The sequence below is a fragment of the Anarhichas minor genome, unplaced genomic scaffold, assembly GCF_050575085.1.
Source record: "Anarhichas minor isolate MPS153535 unplaced genomic scaffold, ASM5057508v1 ptg000041l, whole genome shotgun sequence".
Lineage (NCBI taxonomy): Eukaryota > Metazoa > Chordata > Actinopteri > Perciformes > Anarhichadidae > Anarhichas > Anarhichas minor.
Genome location: NW_027466487.1, coordinates 3,383,166 through 3,399,770, shown reverse-complemented (window position 1 = coordinate 3,399,770; position 16,605 = coordinate 3,383,166). Strand labels below are relative to the sequence as shown.

At 43.4% G+C, this 16,605-nt stretch overlaps 1 protein-coding gene across 4 annotated transcripts in view; it reads right to left on the bottom strand.

Moving 5' to 3' along the window:
• The window catches only part of galnt1 (UDP-N-acetyl-alpha-D-galactosamine:polypeptide N-acetylgalactosaminyltransferase 1), a 35,297-nt gene extending 20,658 nt beyond the window's left edge, over window positions 1-14,639 (bottom strand). Inside the window, exon 1 of one of the 4 annotated variants that reach the window (XM_076108838.1) lies at window positions 14,230-14,639. The gene's annotated coding sequence lies outside the window, so the exon portion shown is untranslated. Of the gene's footprint in view, window positions 1-2,347; window positions 2,576-14,229 lie in introns of those variants that run through there. The other 3 variants (XM_076108836.1, XM_076108839.1, XM_076108837.1) reach the window with 3 other exon arrangements.
• Between the last annotated feature and the right edge of the window lie 1,966 nt (window positions 14,640-16,605).

Here is a 16,605-nt window from a genome sequence, read left to right as displayed (position 1 = left end):
CCTGAAACATATACTTCCTGTCTGTGAAAGCACAACACACTCGTCTATCTCTCACACAACCACGCAGTCAGAGTCACACTGTCAGCAGGCATGTTTCCAGTCGCACCAACACTTTTAGTGGAAATGTCTCATCTATTTTTGAGGCAAGAAACTTTCCAGAGTCTGGTCTGAATGCGGGACTCCGGAAAGGTGTCAATCATTTAAAGATTGTACGGCTAGGCTCTGTATCTCTCTGTATTGTGTTATAAATCCATCCTCCTCTCACACCCACTCAAAGGTCAAACGCAAGCAAAGACTCTCTGCCAGCTTTGGAGCAGGATAAAACAAGAGAGGAAGAGAGAAGACAGAGGGATGAAGGGGGTAGAGGGATATAAGGACGGACAGCTGACGGATACTCAGAACTGCTCATCTCTCTGGATTAATCTGCTATTTAAAAAAAAAAATCCGCAGAGAATGAAGATGACAGTGAATATGACTTAGTGTGGGCGTATGTGTGTGTGTGTGTGTCCTTCAATTTGGTCCTTGGCCTACTTTAAAGCCAAGTCATCATTCTGGTCCACTGGGACTTCATATTGCGAGCCAGTGTATATATGTGTGTGTGTGTGTGTATTAAAAGTTTGTATTACAAGAAGAACCAAACCATAAATCTCTTCCTGCCAGCCCACACACTCCTGTGTTAGTGAGTGAGGAGGCTGTGCTGCAGTGCAGGTATGCTTCAGTGTGTGAAGGCTCCCGGCCACCAAAGGTGTCCGTCTCCTCCGGGGTAAGTCACCATCCCTCTTCTCCTCCCTACTTTTCTCTCTCTCTTCCCCTCCCTCTGTCAAATATGACAAACTCTCTCTCTCTCTCTCTTTCCATCCCTTTTTTAATATCCCTTCATCTTATACACACCTCCACAAAGTGAGAGTGGAATGTAATCCATCTGCAAATTGGAAGCAGGACAAGCGAGCGCCTCTATAAATACTCATCAGATTCCCCTGACAATCACAAAATAAACCACTGCAGCACAAAAAGCCACTCATGTCTGTCGCTGTCTGCAGAGCGAACCTCTTCCTCTCCTCTTCCTCTCCTCCTCCTGCCCGTCTCACGCTGTAGTCACTGCGTGAGTGCTACATGTTGAGGAGGAATCGACAAAGAGAGCAACCACAAAAAGCAAGAGAGAGACAGACGATGAGACAATACTGTACTTGATTACAAGCATGCCGATAGACTACAATTTGAATGAGAGAGATGCTTGCGTGATGTAGTGGGCTGTTCTCCAGCAGTGCAGCAGCGTTGGGAGGTCTTCCAACATATGCAGCTGCCTCAGCTTTTCCTCCCCCTGGGTATTAACTGTTCCCTTATTAAATGTAAACCCTGACCTCACACTAAAAAAGTAGTTGTAATATACTGCTGCTGTAAGACAGTGCTGATTTCACACACACACACACACAGACAAATGTGCTGGCTTACAACACAAAGTCGCACACACACACCTAGTGATGCCTCGGTGGTTAGGCGACCAGATGGACACTTAGTCAGATGTGTTATGCAGAGCAAGTGAGCAGAGATGGACCTGTCCAAACAGTGAGCTGTGCCCGTGGAACACGACAATATTCAAGCCAGTTCTGCACTAACACGAGCATCCAGGGAGCAGGCGAGGAAATGAACCGCGCGTCCACTCGGCCGCTGGTTAACAGTGTTGGCGATGTCGCAGTGCCTTTCAAGCTTTTATTATAAAAACATCAGTCCGACACTGTATGGCATGATCACCAGTTTTACTATAAGAGTCGTCTCTTCAGTCTCAAAACAACCATTCTCTGTCGGAATACGCCGATGCAATCTGTCAGACCAAGTGCCAATGCTGACCTTATTAAGCGGCTCAAGTATCGACCAGATGTGAGCAATCCACATTCATCTGCTGCAGTCAACGTGCGTTTATGCGTTAAGCCCTCAAGTCCGGATACGGTGAAATGTTGGTACATTATGGTTACACAATCTCATAAACTGTCCGGAAGTATATCATACAAAATGCACAAAAAAAAGAAAAGAAAGAATGACAGTGTGTGAATGTCTCCACTTACAGTAAAGACCCTTGAAGAGCTTTATATTTTACATTTGGGAAAAGAGATCACTGGGACTGTGTCCTGGATCATTTGGCCGATACCCTCAGTTCAGGTCTAACGATCAGCATTGGTTGGATCAGTGCATCCCAAATTCTCTGCTTCTTCCATTCACCGTCCCTCTTTTTTGTGCATCGCATAAATTAATGTGGTCCAGCAGTGACCAGCTGAGAACCCAGAGCATGCAAAAGGCAGCCGAATAGCTCGGTCGTCGTCGTCACCCCCCCCCCCCCCCTTTGTCTTGCCTCTATCTCTGTCCTCCACTCCCAGTTATTAATCCACAAAGCCTGTCTTTTCTCCCACGCAGGCTTCTTTCCATCCAGTCCGGCTCAACGTAGTTCCTGCTGTAAATCCAAAAGACCGGCGGCTGAGGCAGACCACGAAAAGCAGAGGTGAGGAGGAGCTCATGGGTGGAGTAATGATGCAATCTTTTGCGAGCAAGCACAAGTTTCACTTTCAGCGAGCAGAAATCACTTAACACATCGCACACATCATGCGGTGAATGCACGACTGCACCCACGTAACAGCCTGCAAACTAAAGTTGGCATGCTAAAGCTTGAGGCCCCCCGAGGCTTCAAAGCGGGACTGGAGTCAAACAAGGTTCAGGAGCTCTGAAACAACCTTTGTTCTGGACAATTTAGACGGTAGTGTGGGCTGAGAGCTAAAACTAAGTGACAGTCAAATCAGTCATTCACAATTCCCCCGAGCTCAGCGGGAACACACCAACCAGCCAGCATTAAACTCAGCGCTCTCTACAGAAAGAAAGGTTTCTTAAAGACTGTGCGATAGCTTGCTATGAGCACGAAGTGCGCATGTGTGTGTGTGTGTGTTTGGCTCCCAGCCAGGGTTTTTACATGTGTTACGTGACTCTGTTTGTAGCGTATGTTGTAACAGAGGGAGTCCAAAGATGACATCTTTGGTCTTAGCAACAACAAACAGTGGCGTGCTAATCCTGTGCCAAATGCGCCTCCTTCCAGTCCTCCCTTCGACGTCCTGCGCTGTCAAACACCTCATGTCTACAGCGGTGTGGGAAAGGAAGAACCTGAGGGGCCTGCAGCGCCTCATGCACGCACAAAAACACAAAATCCATGCTAAATAGGGACAAGAGGAAAGGCAACAAAAGATGACAACAACAGTTTCACAGGGAACTGTTGCTGTAGCTCACCATTTCTGACAGCTTTCCAGGGGAAGCCCAAGGAGCAAAAACAGGAATGCCAGGAATAGAGCAAGGAGGAAAATAGGTAAGAAGCAACTGGCTCAACTCTGCAGGTCACGCCATTATGTCACACTTATCATGGAAGAAACGTCTCACAACACAGCCTGTTATGCTTCCCATAATAAAGACGTGCTGTGGGAACTGCCTGTCACTTTCTAGATATACTGTATGCACTCACAGAGGGAGGCTGGGTCGGTACAGGAAGAAAGAGAGACTGAGGGACAGAAAAGAACGGCCGAGAGGAGTCTCACAGAGACATCAGCTTCCTGTTTACGGAGAGAACAGTAGAGAGCGCAAGAAACAGAGCAGCAGGTGGTGGCACACACCACAAAAAACACACACACACGCACGCACTACCTTCCCTTCACTGTGTCCCGAGTGATAAACAGAACAGATTTAGCCCGAAACTTTCCCATCTATCGCTGTGTGTCTTGGTACCATCTCAAGGCTTGCGATTTGTTCTTGGATCCATCTCTCCCTGGTGTCCCTCCAGCAGCCATGTTAACAAGCTTTAAGTCGAGATTAAATAAAATATGCCCTTTAACCCTTTTATATCTTATCTCCGGTCATATTCTGCACCTATTGACAAATACATGACAAACAAAATTGATATATTTGTATTTTTACATCAAAATCCAATCATATTTTCTTCCTGTAAAACAGAATAAGACATATTCGTAGGTAAGCAAGTACCACCCAATGATATAACGACATCCATCCGTCCATCAATCTGCAACTTTTAGAGACTAGGGAGGCGTGTGTGGAGCCACAGTCCTCTGTAGCTCCACATCACGCTACATTCTAAGCCCTTCCACTTTTTAGCGGTTCAATCAAATGCGAAAGATTTGATTTAAATCCTTCTCTTAACTGCGCAGCGCTCACATATTCTGTTTCACTAAAGAAACACTCACAGTACAGACGCTAAAGGCGCTCTAACTTAAGAGCGTGCATGCCCCCAGCTGCGTGATCAAACGCTCCCGGCAATATTCCCAACCCAGGAGAGACTTCCCAGCATGCAATCTCCTCCTCCTCTGCTGTAGCGGCAAATTGTGGGATTAACACATTTCCTGTACAACAGAAGCTGGTATTTTAGCTGCATACACTGCAGACTGCTCTTTCCATGTGGCACTGAACAAAAAGCTTTTAATAAAACACAGCTTCAGGATCAGTTAAGATAACATGATAGAGCTGTAGCAGACATTTGGAGACACCATATAATAGACCTGGCAAACTGAGTGTGCCGAGTAACTGGATAATATCTATAGCATCCGCCTGAAACAAAAAGGAAATCTGTTGTTCTTTCACAGGAAAGAATTACATTTTTCATCTCACTGTTCAAACAGTGCTGCCCATCATTGGCACTCAGCAGCATCGTGTAACCTACCTGTCTGTCGGCACACTCTGTCCTCATTAATCCGGCTGTAACACTGCTGGGCCACTTCAAGTGGTGTGCTCTCTGAGACTGTGTGTGCAAAAAGGAAATGGACACTCGATAGCCAATCAGCTGCAGCAAAATGCACAATCAATCACTGGGTGAGGTTCTGCATATACACATACAACTCCACATCTGCACACGCACACACACACTCTCTAACCAAGCAAGCACTATCAATATTTCATTTAAGCAGCTCCATCATGAGGTCAATAGCCCACACACACACACACACACACACAGTTTAACCTCCAATAGGCTTTTATTTTGACTTCTAAATGTTCAGCAATACCTTCGGCCGAATGGTTGCAGGGGAAATCCACTATGAGCCCAGGCATGACTAATCTGCCCATCCTCTTTCCAATCTAGCCTTATTATGACGTCACACAGAATCTAAACGTTTATCACCATGGGCTGTAGACCCTATTCAAACAAGGCTAGCTCCACACACACTTATACGTTTGAATATGTTTAGCTAATATGTTTAGCTAATATGTTTAGCTAGGCACACAGAAGAAAAGGCTAGAATGACTAAAATAGCCAATGCTTTGTTTCAGGGTATGTGAAAATGCATAACTTATAACAAGTCAAATCTCAAGCGTAAGTTTGCATTTTTGTAAAGCATGTTTTTACGCAGCCTAGCCCCGCTATAGTAAGTACACAGGCAGTATGCTGCTGCTGTCTCTCCCTGAAGAGCTGCAGCCACACTGACCCACATCCCAGCCTCTGGCAGATTACACTGCAACACACACACACACACACACACACACACACACACACACACACACACACACACACACACACACACACACACACACACACACACACACACACACACACACACACACACACACACACACACACACACACACACACACACACACACACGAGATACATGAGCACAGTGCGGCCGACATTTGTGGCTCGTAGAAATGCAATTTCTGATGGCTTAGCTTACACGCCCATGCACACACACACACACACACTCAGAAAAACAATGGGCCCAGTGTTCTGCAGTCAATCAGCCATGAGTTGATACGGCTATCAGTGTGAGCAGGTTGGAACAACTCTACTCAAAGACTCCTCAGACACACAAACACACTGACCCACACACATGCAAACAGACACTCGAGAGCAGCAGCCTGGTAGGAGATAAGAGCTGGAGATGGACGGTTGCGTGTGGTTGCGGGCCCAGAGGGGAGTGCTGTACCTTGGTCAGGGTGAGCCCGGGGCAGATAGCTCTGTCACACAACACACAACTCATGACGGGTCTGTCCGCTCTGCCCTCCTCAAGCTCTCGTCTTTCCTCTACATCCAGGAGCTACACATACTTCCCTATTCGGGATACAAGTCGAGCCTACTGTTACATTTAACGATCTAAACAAGCGTCAGAGTGTAGTCACACTTCTAATTTCTTATTTTTGTGGAAACAACTCACACCACTGTATTTGTTTGGGTTCACAGTGCCAAATCAGAGGCAATCCTGTGAAAGTAAAAGCGACATAATCTCACAAACTGCTGGAGTTTCAGTCGGGTGAAATTACATCCAAACAGATTTGTGAGTCAGTAACTTTAGTAAAAACACAATTGATTTGTTTATAGTCTTCACCGGTGTTTACCTTCACTGGTGTTGAGAGGAGATGAAGAAGGAGCTGAATACAAAGTGTGACTCGACTTCGTTGTTGAGTTTATTTGTTAAATAAATGCTCTTTTTACAATACCGGTTAGATTTCTGAACTTCTTTAACTTTGGCAGTGTTTTGATTGAAGTGACACAAATACACACACACCATGTTTAAGCAAGTCTGTTCCTGTGTTACTGTCCTATATAATATACGACAGAAGCTACTACCACAGCTAAAAGGTTTATGGTATCTTTAGTTCCTTTTTTACACATGTGCTGAAAAAAGCAAAGCTACTTCAAACCACTGGACACGACTAAACGGTCGTGTACATACAGTACAAGCTTGAGAAAGTCATGTATTTATCTATAACTAGTCTTTCCATCAACCTTTAAAAGGCTTAAGAGGCATCATATTGAGCTATTCTATATTATACAGTATTTTTATAACATTCCATAATGCCACCTATCCTTTATTATGATGCATGTAGTTTTGTGATAACAACTGACATCATGATAAAGTACATTTCCTGGAAGATCAAAAGACAATCTAACATTGCCATAAAACTGTCCTGCTCAGTGATATGCAACACTGCCCACAATGGTCTAATACACCCATATATAATACACTGATGGATACCAAAATACTAACTGGTATGGTAGACACATTGATATCGATATTATCATATCCCCCCACAACGATGATGACATAAGACACTGGCCTAAGTATGTTGTGAAAAGAAACATCAGCTTTTCAGAGAGATTCACCAGCTGTTACCGTTGAGCCCAGTTTAGCTCAAATGTACATTGTTGGTCATCCACCGGTCATCTGTTGGATTATCGATTTCTCATAAAAGTCGTGATCACAGACCGTAATAATCAGCGTCATGCAAAACAACTTCTTCTACAACAAAGTTCTTCTTTTAACAGTGCATTGCTTTAAGTAGCAAAGGCATGTGAACGCACTGTGTGAACCAAGACCAATTAAGGACCTTCATCCAGGTACAAACAGGGCTCCTTTCTCCAGGATGAAAGCAGTGAGGTTGGAGCAGTAAATCTCTATAAATCCTCGCTGGGCTTTCTTGATTTAGCAGCTCTGTGGATGTGGCAGCTCAGTGACTCAGTGATTAGCAGTATTGCCTCTCGGCGAGAGGGTTCTGGGTTTGAACTCTACTGCTACCTTCCTATCCGTACGGATTAATTACTCAGTGTACAGTTAACCATTGCAGTGAGACATAAAGTTTCACTGACGATCGTTATCCGCCAATATTCAGTAAAATATGCGATCAGGACATCGACATTCATACCGATCTCTGATAATGTTACATTGTAAACAACCAGTCTGTTTAAACTGACAGGAGAAGTTAAGTTACATTATGATGCGTTCAGGCTCTGTTCAGTGAAGATGAGTATTGGGCGAAGGTAAATTATAACGTTATCATGAAGTGTTCACATGTGATCTCGTAAAATGTAGTGTTGGTGGGAAACTTGAATAAATCGAGTGGTTTGAAGATGTTTTGCCATGAATATAAAATAGATATTAGAGATGTATTATGAGCTGTTTAACTTCCTAACACGAGCTCTAAGCAGCTTATGATACCTCATTAAAGCTACTAATGACACGGTTCAATGAAAACACAATCTTTTATTTTCTTATCATTCGAGTTGTGTGTTTTTATAAAGAAAAAAAACACTATAAATTACTTTAACAAAGTAAAAAGATAAGATGGTTTACAGACTTCAGAGCGGTTGAAATGATTTTTGGGACGGTGTCTGGAGCCGCGTAGACCAGCTGCTATAATCAAACAACGGGATCTGGATCTGCCAACATGAGTCATCAACAATCGGCGGCAAAAACAACGTAATCAGGGATCTCTAAAGGGTATTTTTGCTCCCTTTTTTCTTTTGTGCTGATCCGATCCGTGACTCTGAACCGTGGTCCGATCCGGACCGTGAGTTTAGGATCCATTGCACCACTACTGACAGCCATGCTACAGTAAGTAGAACTCCTGCCATTGTCCTTGACCAAGGACCTGGTTTCAGGACTTTATCCCCCGGGCACGGTGGCTGCCTGCCGCTCCTAAACAGTAAGTTTGTGTCACATGCAGAGGACAAATGTCCCCATAGAGATCAATAGAGTGTCACTTAGGCAGGCCACCACACACACACAACAAATACCCTACTATTCCATAAAGCACTATTCTTGTTGAGATTTAAATTACAAACTTACAAAACAAACGAACCTACATGCTGGTTAAAGACGCCAACACACACACACATTCACTCCAGGCTTGAGTGAGGGGAGACATCTGTGTCCAAGTGTGTGACACACACACACACACACAACTGTTTCTCTATGAGTCAGCAGAAATTGGATATATTCCACTTCCTCCTATGGCGGGTGTGAAGGGGGGGGGGGGGGGGGGGGGATGGGTAAGGAGCCGTCCCGTAACCATGGAAACTATGTCTTTTCCTGCTCGGTCATATCTGAGTGAAACAGATGCTGTGAGCAACACACAGAGGCATGATCAGTGCACTCCTACAAAGACGGGAATTGTTGGCGCTGAGCTGAACACACGGTGTGTAGGGTTACTCAATCCTGCACGGCTGAGCTGCTGCAGTGCTTTTTTTAATTTTAACTCTGTGCGGGTGCTCAAGGTGCCTCTTAAAGCTTCGTACTATCCGAGCTCAGGATCTCTTTGTGAAGTCGACCACGTAATAGGATGACTACAAGTCCTAAAGTCAAAGACAACTGCGCTGGCAACAAAAAGTAAAATCGCAATTGCAGATTCAAATTGGATTTTTGTTCAGCTCACAAAGTTGCATCGACGTGTCCAGGTGTGAGAGGAATGTGGGGGAAAAAAATAGGATTTAGATATCATCCTGTCGACGCAAATTAAAGTAGAGGATATCCACATCAACGTCCCTGATACACATTCAAATCTGTTTTAATAAACGTTAATACAAAAAGCTCCGACATAAGCTCTTCTGCAAATGCCACATGTAGATCGTTCTAAATAAACGCTTCCACCCCGTTCTCAATGACAACATGACGCGTGTTATAGTTCCTTGTGGGGAAGTCATCGTTCATTTGCTGGAATGCAGATCGCTTGCAGGTTGAGACCTGCTTCTTCAAAATATTTCTGTATTCCGATCAACAACCACGCATCAGAGATCTTAGTTCTTCCCAGAACTCCATTTATTGAGAGCGGTGGCGTATAGTCAACACTGCAGAGGAAGATGCCGTGAAAATAATTAAATATACAGAACAGTATTTGCTGCTGACCACTTGAAACGCCGCCCATTTTCACACCTAAGCACACCTGGCCAGTGGCGGAACAAAACGGTTTCAGATTATGGCCAGAAGACCTCCTGAGACCAGTTCCTCGAGAGCAGCAGCTTTGTATTTGCATTGGAGGGAAGTAGCTAAGAGTGATCTCAGCAATATTGTGCAATAATTGAGTCTCGTGCTATGCTTACTGTCTATGTATTACCCCATGATGTCACCTCGATCCAACAATGCAGGGACAGTGCAAGCAAACTGAGCACAGAAATAGATCACTAATGCCTTGAGGAGAACCAACGCAGAAAAAATAAACCACTGCTGAACACTGGGCTAAATCCTATTTCCTTATCATTAAGCCAGCAGAAATACTGAGTCCATCCAGCTGAGCCACGCTGTGTGACAGGCTCTGAATCATCTGTAGAGGCTCTACATGCAGTCTCAACACACTGCGCCAGAGCTCATTCTGCCGTCACCGCTTTACAGTATTTAATTCTCCAGCAAAGCTGTTTATAAGGAGTCAAAGTACAGTGAGCTGTTATCTCAATGAATGACAGAACAGCAACGATCACACTCCGTCTGCACATAAACACACACACCAATGATCAATACCAACAAACAATGCATACATAGAATGAACACACAACTCTGGTTTCATGTGTTTGTGTTGGCCTTTGGTTGGTTGCAGCCTGAGAGGGAGCAGGGAGCTGGCAAGGCTCCCTGGTGGCACTGGCTGACCCACTTCAGTGCAACTTTATCTCTAATGTGACTCGCTGGAAAGCCAGAGGACACACACGCATGGCAAGCACATGCGCACACACACACATACACACACACACAACTGAAATTGCCTTTGTGTAAAACCCTAGAGGACTGGGAGGCAGGACTGCTAAACGCTGTTGATGGCTATCTCTTCTTCCTCTTTCTCATCCCTATCAGTCTTCTGTTTCTCTCACTTTGTCTGAAGTTTAACCAATTAGGTCTCCGCTATCTGATCCAGCTAAACTAGCTATCAACATCCGGAGTGACTTTCTGGAAGGTCTACACTAAATCCAGGCTTCCACTTTCTTGTAGAAAAGGCAATCTAACCCTCTTAAAGACGGGATAAACATGTAGCACGCACTCACTCACTATTTGAATTAAAACAATGGTAAATCAGGACTACAAATATAAATCATTGAGTTGGAACAAAGACCTTTATTGCACGTCATCCTCGATCTCTCTAACCCCACAGTTCCTGTCACTCGCAACCATCTCCTCTCTAATAAAGGCTCAAAAACAACTTCTAAATGATGTCAAAATACATATGAATTAGCTAATATCTGTGAGAAGCAAAATCTGATTTGTGCGGCACTGCCACATTGCTAAAAAACAAATTGATGCAAAGTGTGGAGATAAGTCTGTCTGATGTTGTGATCAGACAACATTATTAAAAACAAAACTCGGTAATCAGACATCTGACGGACAGCTGACGTTTGTGTGATGTCTTCTTGAGAGAGTGGGATTTGATTAAAAAGACAACTTTGAAGTAAACAAAGTCAAACCGACATTTCGCCGGCTCGATTGGATAACAGAAGAGGTGTCGCTACGCTTGCTCTACTCTCTCTATGACAAGATGTATATTAATTCATTTAAATATTCAATTACATTTCAAGGTCACAGCTTTTCAAGTCTGCAAGTAACTCTTTATTTTCATCATCAAGAAATCTGTCAATCATTTTAAAAAAATCTATCAATTGTGTGGAAAATGACTGACAATGGCGGGAATTACTCATTACAATATTCCTGAGCCCAAGGTGACAACACAAATGCCCAAACGTATTTAATTTGAAATAATAGACAAAATGGGAAAGGTTGATAATTCTTTACAAACTGGTATTAGAGTTTGCCAATGTTGCTTGATAAATGACTAAAGGATTAACTCCTCCTCTTTTGTCAGCTGACAAATGAAATTGTTTCAGCCTTAGTTGCATTTTTAACCATTAGCGTCACATGTCTGTCTCAAGTCTTTGCAGATTATCAGAGCAGCTAAACAACAGAACAAACAGTGAAACTACAATTAATTCAGCTCACATATATGTTCTGTGGCGCATTGCTCTGCTGCTAATGTCCGGTCTCGGCGGCTGTGCGAAGCAGAGTCTTGATGTTTCACTGTCTATTTATGTAAGCAATGACAACCAAGGTGACCTAAGTTTTTGGGGACAGACAGGCTGGTGTATGAGCTCCTCTCGCGTGCACATGCATGCGTCTGCTTATGTGTGTGTTTGCATGTGCGTCTGATCCGGCCATAGTCTGGAAAAGGAGGAACAATAGCATTCCTGTGCTCGGAGCTCCAGGTGGCTGTGGAAACCCAATCCCAAACCAAGCCTCGCTGGCACACCGAGCGCCGGGAACGCCGTATGCTGCTGCCTCCCTCCGGAGACATGGGCCAGAATAGAGCTATTGTTCCAGACCCGCTCGGAGCAATAAATGCACCACAGCCTCTATGACAAGCACATGCACTCACAAATACCAAATGCACACCAACACAGTGGACATCGGAGATTTTCCACCTTCCCAACTTTCACTTTCACTAAATATGTTGAGCAGCAAAAATCAAGGGAAATCTAAGGTCTACGTGCTTCGCACCATGATTACAAACACGGAAAAATGAAAAACATCATGGCTGCATTCGTTCACATGCTTTATAATTGGGAGTTTTGTACACATTAAACAAATTACATTCCAAAGCATACCATCATCATGATTATTACCACCTGTACTGCCATTACACAGTGAAAACACACATAACCTAATACTTACACATGCCCACAGTACGCACACACACATTCGTATTCTGATAGATGTTGAGGGAGCCTCAATAATATCATTAATTTCTTAGACAGAGAGCCTAGGTAATTTTGTCATTATCCGAATACTTGCCTCTAACTAAATCCATGTACTGAAGATTGGCCAAAATGTTCCCAATTTGCAAAACTCTCAAATCCGCACTCACAAGTATGGGAGAGTGGGACTCACACACACAACAGCAGGCACATCTGCTGGGGCCTGAGCACACAGTCCACACAGGGCAGGAAACGCATCATGCCGACTGCACGGCCTTGAAATGAGGAACATGATTCATTTCCTTTCAATGCTGGACAGTCATACCTTAACACAGGGCTGAGTTTAGCTATACAGCTCTGAGGCAAGCTCCTGAACATGACGCACATACAACCCAAAAATAACCAAAAAAAAGTCTGCGCTGAGAACATGCAACCACATGTTCAAATCAAGGCTTAAACCACTATATTTTTAGAACGTTGACCTACATGGTTAAAGCAGTGCTTCTTTTGCTTATTAGCTGTACCACACAGATACTCCTGTTCAAAGCGTGATCAAACAAGATGCTCGTGTGCAGGCACCATGGGACCAATGCTACAGGTAGCACACAGCTACAGCAGCTTCCCTCCAGCTACACACACACACACGCACACACACACACACACACTGTGGATAAATAATACATGATCCTCTTTTCCCTCCCTTTAAAGAGCATGACAGATTAATTTAATTGGTTCCCTGTCAATCCAACATCTTGCAACTGCAGATTCTTGCAGGATTGATAGTGAATCCATTCTCTTATCTCTGGAGATAATTACAGCATTGTTAATGTATGGCTCACTCATGCACGCGCGTTCTCACCCCATTTCATTCACTCAGCGAGTCTCTTTCACATACGTCAGGCCCCGCGTGCTTCAACAAAACCCTATAAAAAGGTCTCTTGGTGATTGAATTACATGAAATGTGATTAACCTCTGTTCAAACAGAAGAGGAGGAGGGCCCTCGAAACATGCAGCACCATAAAGACGGAAAGCGGCTCAATCTGGTCCACTATTTATTTACCTCCTATATGCATGAAGCTAAGCTAAATCATCTGACCTCTATCAGGACACAGGAGCCACAACAAGCACCAAGTAGGGTGTTGTATTCCGGGTGTACGGCTCGTTTTTCCTGCAGCACTGAAGCTCAGAAATGTTCAGAGATAAATGAGGAAACGTCGACCAGAAAGAGTACATAAACTGTCCATATAGTAACCAGTATCCTCAACTTTAAACATGGACTACTTTACACTGTGCACGGGGCCGGCTGTCTTACTTCTGTCTCATTTAAATAAACCGTTAGGAAAACTCGCTGCAGTCAAATGCGGCAAGTGTGAGACAACGTTTACCTGACACTGGCCCATTCACGACACATCGACAGTCCAGGGTGAACGCGAACACACGCGATGGCGAAAAAGTGTTTATGAGCAATTATATCATTAATAAAGCAGGCATTCTGTCATTTAACACACTGCATGGGTGTGAGAGGAGCAGCAACTGGCTGCGAAGGAAAATAAAGTGAAAATGTGTATAACGGTGAGGCGCATCACATCCTCGTTGCTTGGCTGCTTCTGTCAACAAGAAGCCTCTTCTGCCATAGCGCCAGTCTGCTGCTAGATACCGTCAGAAAGCCAAGCCTGCGTTTGACAGTTTTTTTTTTTATCTGGATAAAAACAAGTATGATGCGTTGTTTTTCGCATGTATTGTTTGCTTACCTAGAGTGACAGGGGCAACTCAATTCACCGCTGTGGCGCAAGAGACCTCGAGCTAGCTCCGAGGCACAAAACTGACGCCGATACGGTGCAAAGTATCGCAGCCAAGTTAGCAGGGCTAGCTTAGCTTAGTGAGCTAACGATGGTGGGGGTGGTGGAGGGGGAGTGTGGTTCTCTCCGTGTCGTCGAGACAAACCTCACAAAAAACCAAGCCGGGGATGAGGTGTTTCTCGCGTTGAACGCGGCTACAAGAGCACTGTCCAGTGTCAAAAGGCGGAACAACGGGAGACATCCATTTGCAAAGATCCTGAAGAGGTCCAGCCGGTAGTAGCGCTATGCGGTCTGGTCTCTGTCTCTCTCTCTCTCTCTCCGGGCGGACCCTGGGTCTGTCTGACTGGAGCTACGCTGCTGATGTGCGGAGCAAACAGAGGCAGCATCACTGCTCATCCCTCCCTTCACTACCTCCAACCCGGAAGAAATACTACATCTGATCTGATCCCATCCTCTCCTACATGGTCCAAAAGATCTCACAACTGCATCCAAAAGATGTGTCCATCAAGGTGGATAGTCTTTGCCAGAAACAAATATATAACAAATATATAAATGTATGCATTGTTTAGTTCATTATAATTTATAGTAATTGCAGCACTTTTTTTTTTTTTTACTGAAAAGCTGTACAAAATGAGAATGTAGCCTAAATTGCATAAGTAACATAGTGTTTTATACGAGGCTAATTTAACAAAAATCACATCAATGGCCAAGTCTGAATTTAGAAAGCAAACAGTGTGATAGTATTTGCATTGTATTTGTAAACCACAGATATAAATCACTGGAGGGCAAACATTGCAGTCGATCTTGTTAGAAGCAAAGAAATAACCACATGACTCCTTAGGAAGCTGCTGCTTCACATTTATAAAGAAGAATTCAACTGACACTATATACTCTTTAACTTTCGTAGTTTTATATGAGAAAAATAAAGAAAACCTGAACAATTTAAAATGAGTGATGATGCTTTAGTGTTGTTAAAGAGTAAGATGAACCACATAGACGCATTTAAGACAAATCATTCAGTAAATCATCCAAGTAAAATAAGGGTCCATGTTATTTACCTTTTTGTGTGAGGAGGCAGTATAAGTATTTGTAAAGACCTCAATGTTATTGAATCACTAGTGACTAAAATACCTAGTTTGTCTTGAAAAGGATATTTAATAGCAGCATGTTGACTCACAGGGAAGCTGCTGCTTTTCATGCAACAGGAATTTCAACACACTTGTTTCAAAATGGTTTATTTCAAAAGTTGGAAAAAGACAGAAAATATTGGGACCAAACATTACTCTTGTAGTCACCAAGCAAACACAAGTGTGTGAAATACAAGCACCTAAATCTTCTCTGTGTATGTTAAATGCTTTTTTTGTTGACATAAAGGAACAGTGAGTGAGAGTTAGTGTCATCTAGGGGTGAGGTTGCAGATAGCAAGCAACAGCATGACCCTCCACTCACCCCTCCCTTTCCAAGAACTATGGTGGCCCTCGGGTAAGGATAGGTATCTTTAGGATTTTATTACTGCAAGGAGCTACTCTTATCAACGCTCTGTTTTTTTATTATGACTAGATAACAAAAATACTATTTTAATAACAATTAAAGTCAGAACAGGAGTAGAAGTTATTTTAATTTAGATACAACTAAATATATGATCAAGAGCAGCAACAATTACGTTCACAACAGCAAAGTCTATATAAAGTCATTAATATCTCACTGTAAACTAATATAAAATGTCAATAAAATATACAATATTCCTGAGTGAAGTTTATAAATTATAATAATCCATAATGAAGAACACTGACATGGTATTATATATTAGTCATTCATCCTGTCCTCTGTCCTCCTGTCTGCTTTGTCTCACCAAGTTAACAAACTAAGCAAAACAGTTACAGACAGCTTCTTTTTCAGCATTGTAAAACAATGCTTTTGGGTGGATGAGAGCAGCTGATTGAATTAGGATTTACTTTTGTTTACATATTCATGCTGGTTGAACAGATGTATTAATAAAGTGTTTTATTGCAGTGACGTTAATGATCGTAGTTGCCGTCAACTCTAGTAATCTTCACTTCACCTGGTTCACTTCACCACAGCAGCCTCTCTGCTTGCTGACGCATCGTGTGTGTGTCTGTGTAGTTGGAGGACCTCAGCAGTAGAAATGCTCGCTTTAGAGTGATATTAAAATACTTCAAAACATTGAAAAGTACTAATAAAAAGCACCAGTAACGTCAGAGCTTATCAACACTCTGATCTTTAATTATTTAGCATCGGGTCACGTTTATTACTGGGTTTCGGTAGACATCCCTACTTTTAGGTAATGCAAAAACATGAACGGCATGT